We start from the raw sequence: 17,065 nt of genomic DNA, 5'->3' as shown, positions 1-17,065 counted from the left end.
CCCTCTTTTGTACACTGCACCAAGCAGGAGAAAAGTCTCTTTCCCAGTATCAGCCACATGCTGCTATTTTCTAGTGGGAGAGAAAACCGCTGACTGCACATGTGTGTGCCAGCACATGCCTCAGCCCAGCTCACTCCATGCCCCCTGATCCTCCTATGGCCCCAGGCCACAGCAGCACGTGTCCTCGCAGGTCACCTCAGCCATCAGGACATGTCCAGCTGCAACTCCATGACTGATGGGGCACAGACAAAGACCCTGCTCATCCTGACAGCCCCTCTTTGGGGGCATCCTGCCACCCTGCAGCACTGGTTTTCTCCCACCCCTCCTGCCTCTTTCTTAAGGTTCCACCCTTATTTCAACAGGCAAAAGCATCCACCTAACCTGCACCTCCCCTCTGTCTCCAAATCCCAGCTATTCTTCCTCTTGTTTTCAGCCAGCTACTATCCTGGAGTTAAAAATAACAAGGAATTTACAGCCCTCGACCTTGAACTTGGCCACTTCCACAGAGTGGAGTGCTTCCACTTCGTGCAGTGTCAGCAGAGCGCTTGATGGCTCATCCTGGATTTTCCTCCATCTCCACAAGTCTTTTCCCCAGGGCACAGCATTGGGATGCTGTCCAGACTGGCACCAGCTGAGAGAGATGCTGTGAGCTGGTCATGTAAGAGGGCTGGGGCTTGCCACAGGAACGGGAGCCGGACGGGGTGTGATCCTGGGAGTTCAAGTCCCCAGGGTGTAATGGGATTTTGGGGTTTTGTCACATCTTTTCACATTCTCTCTAACGACATTTCCTTTGCTGATGTTATTAGCATGGATTTAGAAAGGTTCCCAGATTTTCTCCTCCATAGTTGGGAACACAGGAAACTCGCAGGAAACTCGTTTTGGTGTTGTTGTCTTTAAAAGGAAAACTGAGACTGTCACGTAATGCTGGGGCTCCTGCAGCCACAGCCCTCAACATGGACCCCTAGCCCATGTTTTCAGGTCATTGCTATTTCAGGGATATGACGAGTGTCCCTTCACATGCCTCTTACGTGGGGCAGACCCGCTCTGACTCCAGCAGGACGCTGTCACAAGGGGGGCGTGATGGAAACAGGGAGGTGCTACAGCTCCACCACACCTGTGGGACACAGATGCACCTGCCAATGCACCGGTGGGTGTGAGACATCCAGACCTCTCACTCTGCCCTTTCTCCCACAAGAAGATGTTATGGACCATGGGCTGTGTACCCACCCTGGGAGGGGATGGAGAGGGCTGATGACCTACCCACGTCAGCACAGACCTGAGCAGGCAGCTGTGCTGCTGTGTGGATGGACCAGTCTTTGGGAGCACCAGCCCCTTGCCGATGGTAGGGCAGGGACCATCGCCTGAATGGGAACATCCTTCACTGCTCCTAGTGCTTTTGACACTAGTGTCAGCTGCGACATTAAACTAGGTGGATATGTTCATCCATCCAGATGGATATCGTGGAGCGTGATCCAGCCTTCCCCTTCCCATGGTAATCCCAGTCCTGATAAAGGGTTCTGCCAGGTCCCCCAGGATCCTGTCCCTGCTGTAGGGTAGGACTGATTCCTACTGTACAAGGGAAAGCATGTGAGGCTGTGCCATACTCTCCCTGCCCCAAATTAGCATGCAGCCCACTTGATGGCTTTCTTGTGGGATGAGTTTGGAGAGTGTCCATCATTTGAAGAAGTAACACACTGATGTTACTGCAGGCCGATGGCACAATCCTTGCTGTGACAGGGAAGCTCAGATCCCTTCGGCAGCTTGCTTTGGGCTGGGCCAGCACAACCTGCTGTGCTCTGCCTGGAGATGGGAACACAAAGCTGTTGTCTGCAGGTGATGCTTGTGGCTACCCTGCTGTTCACCCTTTGGCTGCCGGTGTCCCAGCTGCCTATCCTGGTGTCAGCCTTGTTCTGAGTCCATCACTGTGGCCTCAGGTGCCAGTGGGTCCCCAGAAAACTGGGTCTGCTCTCACCTGGTTTTAGCCAACAGCAGCTGGCATCCCAAGGGGTGGCTGCTAAATTGTCCCTGCATTCGTCAGTTGTGGCTGCTTCCACTGCCTGCTGTCTTCTTCCTCACTCGGCCTGGGGAGGCCAGGACAGGGGAGCTGGAGGTGTCTGGCTGCTCTGGGTGTGGAATGCCATGGAGTCTGGGGATGTGGCACCAAGGTGCCAAGCAGCTCCCAGCACTCTGCAGGAAGGCCAGGTGTGCTGGGCAGGGCAGAGGGCTGCGGGGAGGGATCAGGCAGTGCTGCTGGTGTTGCTCAGGGGATACTGCCTGGGTACTTTTTGCCCATGTTGTTTCCCAGAGCAGGGGCAGTAAGGTTTGGCTCATGGGAAGGGAGTCCACAGGGAGTGGGAATGATTCATCGACTGAATGAAGCAGATTTATGAGGTTATTTCTCAAACGTGTGTGTCATGCCATCCTGACTTGGCTGCACCACAGCACTGCTGCCAGGGCAGAGCCTGCCAGACCGCAGCCCTTCCAGCAAAACAACTCTAGTGGGCAATAAAACTGGGATAAACACAGCAGCACTGGCTTGGCCTGCACAGGAGGCCACACATCCACACTTCCCAGCTGGAGAATAACTTGCTGGGGAAAAGGTGCACTTTCTCCTTGTTCCCTTGTCTTGCAACATCCGAGTTGCCCTACCAGGAGCTGGGGGCCACTGTTCTGCGGAACAGATGTCCCACTGGACATACCATTGGGGCCACAAATCATCCAGGAAGGATGCACTGCTAGAGCTGTGGTGTTTGTGAGAGGCTCAAGACTGACTGGGATCATGCCAGTCCCTGGGCCCCAACAGGGACAGTGGGAAGCACTCAGGAGGCGCAGTGCCTAGCCCAGAACAGGGCTAGGGTTGGGGACCCGCAGCTGGGATTGTGCTTGGGTTATTCCAAGTGGTATCCATGCCTGAGTAAAGCACACTGTTTGAGGATGGTCCAAAGGAAACCCTCATCCATTCCTTTGGATGCTCCAAAGGAGACCCCAGGCAATGTCTCCCAGGTTCAGTTTTCTACCAGCACTACTTCTCAGTCAGGAGGGTTAAACTCAGGTGTGCATCCAGCCTCTCCTTGCAGGTGCTGAGACTTTCCCATCACCAATGAGCTCCCCCAAAAAACATCACACCTCCACTTGGATGGAACTTTGGCATCCTCCCTGTGGTGCACACCACACCCTGGGCCACCACGGCAAGTCCTGTGGCACCCCCAAAGCAGGGACAAGCCTGTCTTGCTAAATGAGTAGAAAATGAATCCTGGGACATTCCTGCCTGAGATTAATTTAAAATCTGCTAAAAGAGGTTACAACCTTCCAAGAAATGTGTCTCTGGGAAGCTGCCCAGTGGGAAAGAGGACAGACCCAGAACATCCCAGCAGTGAGGGAAGATTGAAAACAAGCTAGGAATAAAAAAATGACTATATATATAAACACGCCAGGCAGAAAAGCCAGTGCCTCAGCCTATGTTCTTTGGTTGTTGTTGTTGTTTCTAAAGCTTTGATTTGGAAACTTGCTGCTATTTATAGCCCTCCCCTTTCCCCGCAGTGGTTGCTGTGCTGATCCCTTCCAGATGCTGGTTCCTCACTGACCTGTACTGGGGGGGCTGTGGGGAGCTGGGGATAATTTTGCAGCATTGCAAAACTGGGGATACGAAGGGGAGGGGTGAACAGCCTCAGCACCCATGTGAGGGTGGGTTCACAAAGCACATGTCAGGAGTGAACCCACATGCAGGCACCAAGGCTGCCCAGCTGCAAGAGCAGCTGCTGGGGAAAGATTTCTCCTGGAGCCATTCTCCAAAAGGATGAAGGAATCCCCTTTCATACAGCCCCAAGGAACCCCAGCATTCCTGCAGAGCTTGGATGTGCCCTTGGCAGCTCCCTGTGTGGACAGCCCTGGTCCCTGGGACATCCCTGTGACATCAACTTCTCTGTCCACCCCTGTCAACATCTCTCCCCACCTCAGAAGGTTGAATGAGTTGTAGGTATCCCACGGAAAATATGAGTCTGGGCTTCCCTGCCTATGAGAGAGGTTTGGTGGTGACTCAGTGGCCAGTAACCAGGGCAGCAGCATACAAACAGGCAGTATGGAGCACAAGGGGGGGACAAGGGGATCCTGGGTGGAGTAGGAGGTGTGCTGGAGACTCAGGGGAGCTAGAATTGGTCCCTGGCTCCTTGGCTGGTGATAAAGAGGCTCAGGGTATCTATGCTGCTCCATGATCAGGTGGGGGTTCAGGGCTTGCTTGAGAACCACCCAGGAGAAGGTACTCTGTGTCTCAGGGGAGCAAGATGAAGGTTTCTGGGAGCCTGATGCTGCTGTGTCCCGGTATGGGCACAGTGGAGCTTCCCTAGGACAGTCCAGACTCTCCCAGCTGAGATGTTGCAGCCCAGGGGAGAGCCAGGGGGTCTGGAAGCAGCTGTTCCTTTGTTTGGGTGCTCTGAGTGGATGGCAATGGGCAGCAATAGGGCAGCTGTGATTTTGGGCCTTTTCTCTGCCTTCTCAAGAAAACTGCTCCTGAAAAGCACCACAGAACAGCTCTGGTTTTACCTCCGCCAGGATCCCCCTGTTCAGGAACAGATCAGTTTTAAAACACCTTCAGCAGGTTCTGGGTCTGTGTGCTGGGTCGAGCAGAGACACGCTGGGGTGCCTGGCCATGGGGGAGACTCTCCCAGGAGCGCTCCTGTGCATCCAGCTCTGCAAAGGAGATGTGGGGACAGCCCAGCCTGGAGACTGGCCTGGTGCTGGAGCAAGGGGAGCTGGGGAGTCCTCCGGCAGAGCAGAGCCTGGAAACTCCTGGAAACGGGGAGTTTTATGTAATCTGAGTTTAATAGAGGGGGATTAACATTCTCTGGAGATGCCGGGAGCATTTCAGGATGGCTGATCTTTGAGAGGCACTGTTTGTACCTAGCTTCCTCCAGACCCACTCTCATGATCCCACTCCCCTGGCTTGTGAATCCTGGATGCCTCCAGCTTGGCATCTCCCCTGGATGGTTTGGCAGTGAATCAGAATTAACCTGAGGGCACTGTGAAACATTTAATTTGTGAATAGGATGCTTCAGGGCAGCAGCGTTCTGGTCCTTGCTGGATGCCCTGGTGTGCCCAGGATGGAAAGGGAAGGAGGCAGAGGGAGCCTGTGCAGAGGTGGCTCTGCCTGAGTTGCTGTCACTCGCACAGCGGGGACGCGCCGGGGGGAGGTACTGGCTAATCCAGAACCGGGCTGGAGAGCTGGGGACACCGCATCACCGAGCCTGAACATGCTAATCGTGACCCAGGCTGCACATCCTGCTGCCTGATGGGTACTCTAGGAAAGCCAGAGATGCCCAGGCTTGGTGAGAAGGGGAGGGGGAGGTCGGGGGCCAGGCGGGGCCGGGGCCGGTGGCCAGCTCTGAGTCACGGCCTTGGCCACGCTCACCGTCGGCCGGCCGGCTGATGACGTCGTGTCACCCGATTTTGTGGGAGGAAGCAGCAAGCACTGAGCTGTCGCCACAGCAACAGCTGTTTTTCTGCACGCCTGGGGAAATGATGATCCCGCGGGATGTACGTTTTTGGGCTGGTCCCTCTGCTTGCTCACCCCTAGCCTTGCACACGCTCCTACGTCTTCCTTAGGGTACTAGCTGGGCTGAGTGGGCAGCGATATTTTAGGGCTTTTTGAGCTATTTTGGGCCGTGCTGTGAGACACCGTGGGCAGGCGGAAGTGTCAGGTTTTGGTTCCTGCTTCCAGAGCGACGGCTGGATTGGGGATGGGGGTGGCCGAGGCGGGGGAGGGCGGAGGGAAGTCCTGGGATGGCCGCAGAGAGCAACCAAAGGAGAACCCGGGAGCTGTCGTGGCCAGGAGGGCTGGGAAGATGCCCATGGCTGTGCAACATAGTGGGGAGCTGGGGGAAATACTGGGGAGGCTCCCCAGCCGCCCAGGAATACCGCCCTGGTGCAAGGGCTGCGGGATCAGCTGCTGGAGAACAGCAACTCGTTGCTCAGCCCTGGGCATTTTTGTGCTGTGTTTTCTGAGCTGCTATTTCAGGCAGGCCAAGAAGTGGGTTGTTTTCCAAGAAACCCCCTGGCTCCACCAGGCAGGCATGCCTGGTGTGTTGCCATTTGGGGAGCTGGGAGAGCCGGCAGCGGGGCGGGGCACAGCCATGGCACTGGCAAGGGGCTGCATAGCTTCAGCATTAAGTAAGGACAAAAGGAACTGCTGGGCTGATCCTGCAAGGAGGGGGTAAAACAGCCTGGAATGACCGACTTTGGAGCAGCACACCTGGGTCTGTTTCTGCCTCTCCGTGTGAACCTGGGCACATCCCTCCCCAGGATTCCCTGTGCTCGGCTGGGGCCAGCAACCTCCCACTCCAAAAGCAGAAGTTGTCCCTGAGCAGGCCCGGCACGAGGACAGCAGCGGGTGGCAGAGGCAGCTGCACGTGGGGGCACACTGGTCAGCGCCACCAGCCTCATGCTCCTACTGCTCCCACCCATCTCAGTAAACAAGTCCCGGGAACAGAGATCTGAGTCATCCACCAGCTCAAATACACCCAAACATGGTCATGGCCAAGCAGCAGCTCCTCCTTGGGCCAGAGCCCGGTGGGCCAGGCGTACAAGGGGCTGCAGCAGTGGTGCAGTGCCTGGGCACAGTGGGGTTCTGCTGGACCCTGCAGTGAGGATGCAGCAGCCCTTCCCGGGACGCATCCAGACAGAGTCATCAGTGGGACAGCCAAAGGCTTGAGGCTCTCTGTCATCCCATGGCCGTGATCTGCCCAGCTGGGCACAAACCGGGACGGCCCAATCCTGCCAGCGCTGCCGCCGCAGATGGCCCCAGGCATGTGGTGTGCGTCAGCCCCTACAACGCCAGTGGCACCTTCGGAATCTGCTCCCTGTCCAGGGAAGGATATGACAGACCTGGGAATGTTACCTCTATGGCAAACACCTAAAGAGACCAGTTTAAATAAAAAAATAAGTTCTGTTCTGCATGACTGCACTCAGCAGCAGTACAACACTGCTGGGGACAGAAGCTTTTTGGGTGTCCCAAGGCACCTCGACCTGGAGACCCAGAATTCACAGGGTCAGAGCAAGGTAGGAGTGGGTCTGGAGTGGGATCCAGCTGGCTATCTCCACCTTCTAAAAATACAGGGTACAGCACATCTCGGCTTTCAGCTCAGGGGCCCTCCCCACCAGACTCCTTCAATGCCGATGAGGCATCATCTGTGGGATCTGTTAGACCTGAAAATTGGGAGATTCCCAAAAGAAACAGTTCACAGAAGCACAGTGCCTCTTTCCAGGTTTACAGTTCATTAAAAATAATCAGTCCTGCCTGATGCAAAAATTAAGCTCGAAACAGGAAGAAAATGTTTTGTATTTGATGTGTCTGGGAGTTGATCCTTCCTGGAAGTGTTTGGGCTGGAAAGCCCCTTCAACTTCTTCCTCAGCCTGCCCAGGCCCCAGTGCCTTGGTCAGTACGTGTGGGAACATGTGTTCCCCACTTCCACATGATCTCTCACCAAGACATCTGGATGGGATGAGGGGGATTCAGGTGAGGTGGATTTTGAGGGCTTCGGACCCAGCTCCAGAAAATGCCCTGGAGGAGATTGCCCTGTGCTGCTCACAGCTGGTGGCAGAAGGTGTGAAAGAAAGGTGAGCAGAGACAGGCTGAGCAGGGCAACTTGCAAGCTCATGGGAGGAGGAGGAGGAAGAAGCTGAAGGCTGAGCCCTGGCAGTGCAACCTGCCAGTGATGGGACCATCCCAGGATTGGGATGCAGTGAGATAGGTTGGAAGCAAGGGTACTAGGCCAGCCTCAGGGTTTGGTTTCTGACCTCAACCTTCCCTATGAGCTTTCCACCCCCATCTGTCCTGCTGCTCTGTGGAGGTAGGAAGGGAAAGGCATTTTTGGCCTGGTGCCCACTTGTCACTGTGATGGGAGCAGCAGGCAGCGAGCAGACGTACTTTTACAGAGCACTGTGCCTGGCTGCTGGCACCCGGCTCCTGGATGCCACAGGGCTGAGCACACTGTGGTGACTGGCCTGTGGCTGGGGTGGGGGTCAGATGGCCAGAGACCTCCAAGCTCTCTCTGAGCCATGAAGCCCTGTCACCTTCCCACCCCCAGCTGCTGGCCCCTCTTGGCCATGGGGGCTGAGCTGAAATGTCCCCAGGGTGGTGGCAGTGGGCAGGGGCTGATTCTTCCAGCCCTAGGCAGAAGTTGGTGACCCCAAGCCATGGGGCACAGATGCAGCCCAAAGGTGGGCACACTGGCTGCCAGATCCAGGCCCTGGTTAGACACCCACCTCCTGGAGGGGCATTTTGTCTTCTTGCCTGAGTTCCTGCAGCCCTGGAAGGTCTATCCTGGCCCCAAGCCAGTGCCTGGATTAATTAGTATTGTGGCATTCCCATGCTACAGCAGTGCTGTTCGCAGCAGCCTCTGGCTGCCTAATCGCACCCAGCGTGTGTGCAGAGTGACCCTTGCCCCTGCCCCGGCCAGCTCTGCCACGCTGCCTGTGGGTCACCTGCCAGCAGACCTTTTGTGGGGGGCAGACAGAGGGGAGCGGAGCCAGGTCAAAGCTGTTTAAATGACATGTTCCTTCTCTGCTTCCCCAATACAGGAATTCTGAGAGGTCACAGCCTCAGTGGTTCAGGTACTGCCGGGATGCTCCACACAGGTGAGGCATAGGGTCTCCCTGTGTGCTCACACGTCCCCACACATGTGCTCCTTGCCCTAGGCATGGCGCCACAGCCACGCAGGACTGCATGGATTGCAGGCAGACCTGCTGCTGCCACAAACCCCTTAGCATAATCCAGGCCTGGCTTGAAGCAGGGATTCGCTCCTGGGCTGAGAAGGACCTTACTCCTCTCCATGCAGCGATACGGTGGCATTCGGTAGGAGAGGTGTGAGCTCTGTCACAGCTGCATTGGACATGGCAAGACACAGCTGGGGCTGCCAGAAATGCTGCAGGGTGCTCTTGGGGTGCCCAACCCTGCGAGAAACAGGAGCAGCCCTGCTCCCCCACAGCATCCTGAAGGAAGCAGGCAGCTGGGAGCTGAGCAGCAGGGATGGATGCCCTTGCTGGGTGCAGGTTGTCAGTGCTGGGTGTCCATGGGTGCTGGGTGCCTCTCTAAGTGTGAAATTATAGAAAAGTGAGCAGTCATAAGAAGCTGGGGAGTGTTTCTCTTTGTCCAGGACAGCTGGTAAGCTTTTGGGTAATATTGGCTCCCAGGCACTGCTCCACCACCCCAGGAGTTTCAGCACCCCTGTTTCACTACCTAGTAGAGCTGGGGGCTCCAGCTGTGCAGCAGAACCCCTCCAGGACCTGGAGGTTGAGAATGATCAGGTGATACGGAGGGAGAGAGGTGGGCAGCATCCCTGCTCTGACTTCCTGAAGGAGCAAAGCCCAGGCACTGCCAGCTGGGCTGGGCTCCAGCACTTTGGGGCTTAGGTCTCTGGCAGCACCAGCTCTGGCTGGAGAGGTGCTGGCACCAGACTGCTGTGCCAGGGTAATCCCTGGCTCTCTGCAGCCCACAGCCCAGACCTGCTTGCTGTTCCAACCCTTAATTCCCTAACAATCCCTCCATTAATAGTAGCCTTTTCTGGGGTGGGAGGAGAGCTGGAAAGCCACGTGGGCCTGTCCCATGAGCAGCGCATTCTCCCTGGCAGTGGCAGAGTTTTGAGCAGTGACACCCACTCTGGCTGTACCCCAAATGACAACACACCAGGCCCTGGGGACAGAGTGAACCGGTCCCTGGCAGAGACTGACCTGGGGAAGAGGCACAGCCCCGAGATCAGCAGGGAGCTTTGGAGCTGTCAGCTCGCCTCCAGACCCATCTGTCCTCTTCAGTCCGAACACATGCAGGCAATAGAGCACAGTCCCAGGCTGTGGGCCCCTGGAGGGAGGGGCAGATTGCTGTGGATGCCCTCAGAGGGGGACACACTGCATTGGCTTAGGAGCTTCCTGCCCTGGGGCATCACTTTCCCACTGCAATGACAATGACTACGATGCCGCAGTGATGCAACGGCAGCCAGCAGTAGCTGTTGCTGTTATTGTAATCACAACAATAACAACAATAACAATAATTACCCATCTGAGGAGCCTGCAGCCTCTGCTGCTCGGTGCTTTGCCATTCAGGCTCTTTGCCTGGGTCCTGGGCCTGCTCCCCTTGGCCCCTGACCCCCTGGGCTGTGAAGGGACCAGACTCTGGATGGTGTCAGCACCAAGGATTTATGCCCCATGTCTGCCACTGGACCCAAATTCCCAAAGTGTGGTAGCACTTTGCCAAACTGCTCACGCTCTGCTCCCTGCAGCGTGGTCTTACCTGCACCTCTTGAGCCTTCAGCCACTCCAAAGGCTGCCTGGGAGACCATGAGGCTCTGGTCCCACTGAGCATGGAGCCAGGCATGTGCCTTAAAGCACGTGTGTGTGTGTGTGTGTGTGTGTGTCACTGCCATGGGTGCAGGGCTGAGTGTGTGTCCCTGTGTGAGTGCAGTGTCCCACAGTGCTGGTGACACGAGGGCCAGCAGCAGCACCACCACTGCCATTGCCACTCAGGCTCTCTCTGACAGGTGGCCCAAGCCCATGTCTTACATGCCCCCAGAGCTGCCCCTGCACCACTGGCCAACACAGGGACCCTGGTGCTTGTCCGAGCACTGTCTCACCTAGCCCGGGACACCTTTAGTTCTGTCTCCCTGGAGTCACACCCCAGAAGTTCTCTGCATCCTCCTGTTAGGCAGCACAGGTCCCTGCCACCATGCTGTCTGTCCATCCGTTTTGGGCTTGTGGGAGTGCAGCTCCTGTGCCCTGGGGTGGCTGGCTCAGCCCACTCAAGGCTCTCCTCATTCCTGGCCATCAGTGCAGGCTGTGCTTGTGAGCCTTGCTTTGGCCCCTACAGTGTTCCTGTCCCTGCTCCCCCCCAGCCACTCTGAGTACCTGTTACATGCTGGAACTGAGCTCTGGTGAGCGGAAGGGGGTGCTCAGAGAGGGAAGGCACCTGTCTCCCTGGCCCCAGCCCCATGGGGGCCCTAGCCCTGCCTGCCCATCTTCCCTGCCACTCCCTCTTTGTGCCTGGCCGGAGTGGTGGGAAGCTGAGGCAAGAAGGGCTTTGATGTGCCGCTCTGCTTGGCGCCACAGCTTCTGGGCACAGCGGGCTGGCACCAGTGGGGCCTGGGCCAGGTGGCAGCTTCAGAGGTGCCTCTGGCTCACATCCCAGCATGGCGCTGCCTTGTTTGCACCTGGTGAGGCCGGGACAGTCCCCAGCACTCGGCTCCTGCTGGGATATGTTCCCAGTAAGGCTTATGGAGAGCAGCAGGGCCAGTGGAGGCACTGCCCCAGGAGATCAGTCCACGTGTTACACAAGAGAGCAGGTGCTGCCCCAGGGATGGGGAGGGCATCGGGGGGACAGGGAGACCCTGGGGGTGGCCCAAGAGGCCGCACAACTACAAAGCCTCCGGCTCCTGCATCGCTGAAGCCATCCAAGAAATTGGTTTAATTGGGAGCCTCCATGGGAGGAAGCTGGTCCCAGCTGGAAGCCATGGCGGCTGACATGGTCCCTTCCTGCTGCCAAGCACAGGGCAGGGGCTGCTGCTGCGGCCACGTGAGCACAGTCCAGGGTGCAGGGGCTGGTGCACTGCTGTGGGGTCAGTGCTGGGATGGGGACAGCCTGGAGAGACCCAGGGCAAGCCCTCCTGTTCTCTTCTCTCTCTGCAGCTGTCCCTAGGCAGATGGAGCCCCTTCACACCAAGATGGGATGGCACTTGGACCTTACCGGGACAGAGACAAGGCCCTGCATGCCCTTTGCTCACACCCACTCACCCTGCACAAGCCCCTGTGCAGTGTGTTCACCCATGGGTGTTCCCAGCCTGGCAGTCACCTCGCTGAGGGAGGCCAGACAGACAGAGCCCGACCTGGACTCTGCCTTTGCCCCCGCCTTCCCTGAGCCTCGAACCTTCCACAGTCCAAAGGTTCCCTCCTGGAGAATGAATAACAGGCTTCCGGCAAGGCTGCGGCCACCAGCCCCATGCCTGGCAGTGGCCACCCCCTTCCTGTCCTCCCACCATGGGGCCATCTCCCCAGGGCACCAACGCAGCTGCAATGCCCCTGCCACCATATCATGTTTGTCACCCATAGTCAGCCCATGCTGTGGGGGGTTGGAGAGGAGGCCAGGGCATCTGAGGACCTCCAGCACCCACAGACAAACCTGCCTGCATCATCCTGGCTCAAGCACCCTTGGGGGCTTCTCCCAGGAGCATGGGGCTCTTCAGGAGCAGCAGCAGCTCTGTTGTGATGACACTTCTACCAGAGTTTGCTTATTAAAAATGGGGCCACACTGATATTCCATGTTCCAGAGCACCAGAATGCTCCCAGCAGGTCAGGAGTCTCATTTCACGCCTCTAGGACCTTTGGGACAGGAAGTTTATCTGTTTGTCTCAGAAGTGGCCAAGGACCATCTCTAACTTTGCCAGCATGTCTTGCTGTGGGCACAAAAGAATTACCAGATTGACTGAGAGGAGAGTGCAGGAAGGTTGAGGGGGAAGTTTCTCCAGGGGTGGAGGGGAAAGACTGGAAGTGTTGTGCTGCTTTGCACTGTGCGAGTACAAACAGAGCCCACCCATCCTCCAGGAGAGCAGTGGCTTCTTGCAGCCCACCTCTTGCTATCTCTTCCAAGCCTTGGGTGCCCCTGGTGCCTGCTGCTGTGAGCCTTTCACCTGAGGTCCCCTTCTGTGAAATGCCAGGGAGGCACCACAGCAAAAAGCAAAGACCAAAAAGTCACTCCAGCTTGTGATCCCAGAGCTGGGAGATCTCCTGCCACAAAGACACCCCCCAGCCCCATCAGGGTTACAGCTGCCAGCGGCAGCAGGCCAGGCCCAGGCAGGGCAGTGTGGGGCAGAGGAGGGCTCAGACACAACAAATACAGTTGACCACTGCGTGGCATAACCAGCCGGAGTGATCTCTTGCCAGGGCCCCAATCTCCGGTGCAGTGGCCCGTGACCCCTTCAGCGACAGGGGCCAGCGTCTCCAGTGGAAGCAGAGGGGCCATCACAGCTGACCCACAGTGGCAAATAAGACCTTAATTTTGCAGGGGCAGGGAGGGGGTTGGGGCCTTCTGGGGTTCTGGTCTGTCCTGCTGCAGCAGACCACCAGCTGGCAGTGGGGTGGCCCTGCACACCTTGGCTGTGTCAGCAAAAAGCTGTGCAGACATTGTCGGGACCTGGCACCCTGCCCTGGCCAGCACAGCCAGTGTTTGCTTGGGTATGTCATTCCTGCTCTGTTACTGTCCTGGTGGCTCTTGGGTAACCTCCATCCTGGGTAATCATTGACTGGGCTGGGAAGGCTGGCAGGAGAAACCTCAAATACCAGGGAGACCCGAGTGCTGAGCTCAGGGGAAAATGTCCATGTCAGTGTCTGGAAACAGTGTAAGCCTGGCACAGGGCTGCCCCAACAGCTGGTGACTCGCACCAAAGTCACCATCTGCCTGTCCCTGCCTCAGCACGACCTGCAGGCCACCCTGGGCTCAAGTGGCAGTGCGATGTGGAGAAAAGGATGGAGATCTCAGCCTTGCCATGGGTGCAGGTCAACCCTTGTCCCTCTGTTCTGCCCTCTGTTCTGGGGGCCAGGCAGTGTGGGCAGCTGCCTCTGCAGGCAGGGCACCAGACAGGGAGCTGGGGACTGAGATGGGCCATGGGCAGCCCCCAGGGGGTCAGGTCCAAGCCACAAGACAAGCCACTCATTCGCAGAGCCTTCTCCAATGGAGAAAACCCCTTCCTGACTTGTGTCCTCTTGTAAGTCCCGGCAAAGTCTGGAGACTGGCGCCTGGATTTCCCACACTGATTTTCCTGGGGATTATGCTGTTTCTAATGATCAATTAAAGCAAATTGGCCAGGTCCCCCAGGCCCCTAAATCCCAGTTAATCCCTGGCACCTTCTATAACGCCAAGTGCTCATTCATTAAGTGGCAGTCCCATGGGGAAGTGTTTGCTCCAAGCGTGGCTCTTCCGACATGAAACCTTCCGGGTCTGGGTTGTTTGTCTGGGTTTGAGAACTTGCTGTTTCTAATTGAGTTGTTTATCCTGGTGCTGTTTGCTCTGAATCAGTCTCCCTTTCTTGGCTGGAATGAGGAAGTTCACTTTCTCAGGAACATTTTACTGCTTAGCTGCCTCCTTATCGCCACTAATGATCCCATTAACCTCGTAAGAGCTGTCGCACTGGCTCTGGCATGGACAGGCAGGAGGCATCTCAGGTTGTTTGTGTCTTTTGCACTCTTGTCACCCTCCTGCATGACCCAGCTGTTTTCCACCTGCCTCAGCAACTTTTGTCTTTGGTGCTGTCATTTGACATTATCTCCTGTTTTTCCCTAACACAATCCTACATACTCCATCCCCTTCCCTCTTCTCTCCTGCTCTAAGCTTGTTTCCTTGGGGCTGTTTGACTTTGTTTTATCTGGGAAGCTGAAGTCCTTTTGCCACAGCAGGTCCCACAGCTGTCCCAGCCCTGGGGAGTGTCTATGCAGAGGATTACACACAAAGCCGCCTCACCACAGGTACAAAGCTGTGGCTCCCTGTGTGCTGACCCATGGCAGAATGTGGGCAGATGGCTCCTCACTGGGCTCCCCATTCTCCAGCTGGGTGGGGATGAAAGGGCAGCCAGCATGTCTGGCTCCCAGAAGCATGACACCCCTGTGCCACAGGCAGGGACCTGCAGGGACAGCTGAACCCAGCCAAAGAGTCACAGAATCCCAGAATGGTTTGAATTGGAAGAGACCTCTAAAGGTCATCTATTCCACCCTCTTGCCATGGGCTGGGACACCTTCCACTACCCGGGTTGCTTCAAGATTGCTCCAGCCTGGCCTTGAGCACTTCCAGGGATCCAGGGGCAGTCACAGCTTCTCTGGGAAACCTGTACCAGGGCTTCACCATCCTCATAGTAAAAAACTCCTTTCCTATATCCAATCTAACTCTGTCCCCCTTGTCCTGTTGCAACAGGCCCTGCTGACAGTTTTTTCCCCCCACAGAACTTGACCAGGCTGGGGACACAGCTGCAGCCCATAGGCCACAAACCACAGCATTATTTTCGATTTTTCCAATGGGAAAACTCATCCTGCAGCACAGGAGGATGCAGGAAGGATACCTGAGGATTGAGAGAATGTGCCAGCTGCTGCCCTTGGGCATCCCCAGCAGTAGTCAGGGCAGGGAGAGGTGCTGTGCCAAGGGCAGCTGGTGGCAGTGAGGTCTTGGCAGGAGTGTGGTGCACTGTGTGCACCCAGCGCACTGGGGTGGCTGCGGTTTCGCTGCCAGGTGACTGCCTGCTGTTTATTTCACTTCCTGATACCAACAAATGCCTGTGGCTGGGTGTCAGGGCAGGGTGCTGGGGACACAAACTGCCAGGGAACAATGTGTACCCATCTGAGCAGCCCTGCCCTGGCCCCCACCCTGACAACGAGCCCTGGGCACACGCAGCCCCTGCCCTCTGTGGCCAGCTGGGCTTGCTCTGGCAGGTCCCCATCCCACAGGGGCTGTGGGGGGACAGGAATTGGCAGTGCTCCTGGCAGGGGGGAAAGCCCCGTTACCTGTTATGGGGCCAAAAGCCCTGGGGGGCTGGCAACTGGCACTGCTGGGTCCTGTCTCAGCCCTGAGCAGAGGGCACAGGCCTGGGCTGGCTCCCCAGTTATATAAGGGTGGCACCAGGACAACAACAGCCACTCCGCAAGGACTGCCTGTGCCGTTTTGGGATGTGCTGCCAGTACCCTGCAAGTGCCTATGCTTGTGGGCTGACAGTGCTGGCAAAGGGCACGGCTGCAGTGTGCCTGTGGTGGGCAGCCCTGCCAGCAGCTCCTGGCATGCAGGTATGCTGGGAACAGCTCCCTTCCCTCTGCCTGGGCGTGCGCCTGCCCAGGAGGACTGAAACCTCCTACCCAGATGGGACTGCTTGGAGGCATGCTGGGGTCTCAGCCTGGCCCTACCTTGGGAAAAACCCCCTTCCCAGGAGACATGAACAGAGGGGAGACTGAGGCAAGGCAGAAGGGTTGGTGATTTGTGGAAGGAGACAGGCTCGACAAGGACCCTCAGCTCTGAGCCGCCTCTGGGCCCAGGTGCAGCCCTAAATGGGGAGCACCCCCTCTGTGCACCCCACCCACGCTGCTGTGGGGGTTCTTGGGGGATGGGCTCTGAATGCTTGCCTTGTTGCTGGTGCATCCTCATGCTTGCATCTCTCCCTCTGCAGCTGCCCCAGATGGGGGGGGGTCCCAGTGTTCATGGAATGCTTGTGCAGGTGTCCTGGGAGGCTGCTGCACACTGGGCCCAAGCACCCTGGCTGCCTGTGTAGGCTCCAGCTGGTTCTTGCTCTCACCATGCACCAACCCCCATGGCACTGAGCTGCAGCTCTCTCAGGGCTGGCACCACGGCTTGTGCCACTCTCCAGTGGGAACCTCCACTGTGCAACACGGCTTCCCCTTCTGAGAGGGTCCCCAGGCCTGCAAGTGGCCTTGGGCAGCTGCGGTGGGCTGACCTGGATCCATGGGGGTGCTGGGCACCAAGGACTGTGTGGAAAATCCCACGCATGCATCTGTCTGCAAGGCTCCCGCGGGGCTGGGCTGGGCTGGGACATGGTGTTCGGTTTGAGGAGCAGGGAGGCACTGTCTTTGAGGCGCAGGGAGGGATGTTGCATAAGATCCTTCTGCCTGGCTGGAGTGGAATCTCCCCAGGAGAACCCAGTGAAGGAGTGAAAACATGCAGGGCTGGGGGGGTCTCCCCTATATCCTGACCCTTGGGCAGATCCTCAAATCCTGCTGCCCTCCCTGTGCTGCTCCAAACCCCCTCCCAGGCTGCTGCTCACCTGTGCTCGCTGCACTAAGCATCACCTACATGGGTTTCCCACCCTCTGCAGCAACATGCACCCCCTGAGCCCTTTTCTCTGTCATGCCCCTGAGCTGAGCCAGTCAGGGTGGATCCAGGGTTGGGTTGGGGGACACTGGGGGGCCGAGGGGAGGCTGGGTGCGGGGTGCCAGGAGGTGCTGGATGCCGGGGTGTGCATTAACCCCTGGGGCACTGTGGGGCAGCAGGCAGCTGGGGGCCCTGCAAGGGCTGCCCTGTGCCATTAGCTGGCATTGTGTCACA

The sequence above is a fragment of the Corvus cornix genome, chromosome 4A (assembly GCF_000738735.6).
Source record: "Corvus cornix cornix isolate S_Up_H32 chromosome 4A, ASM73873v5, whole genome shotgun sequence".
NCBI lineage: Eukaryota > Metazoa > Chordata > Aves > Passeriformes > Corvidae > Corvus > Corvus cornix.
Note: the sequence above shows the minus strand (reverse complement) of the source record.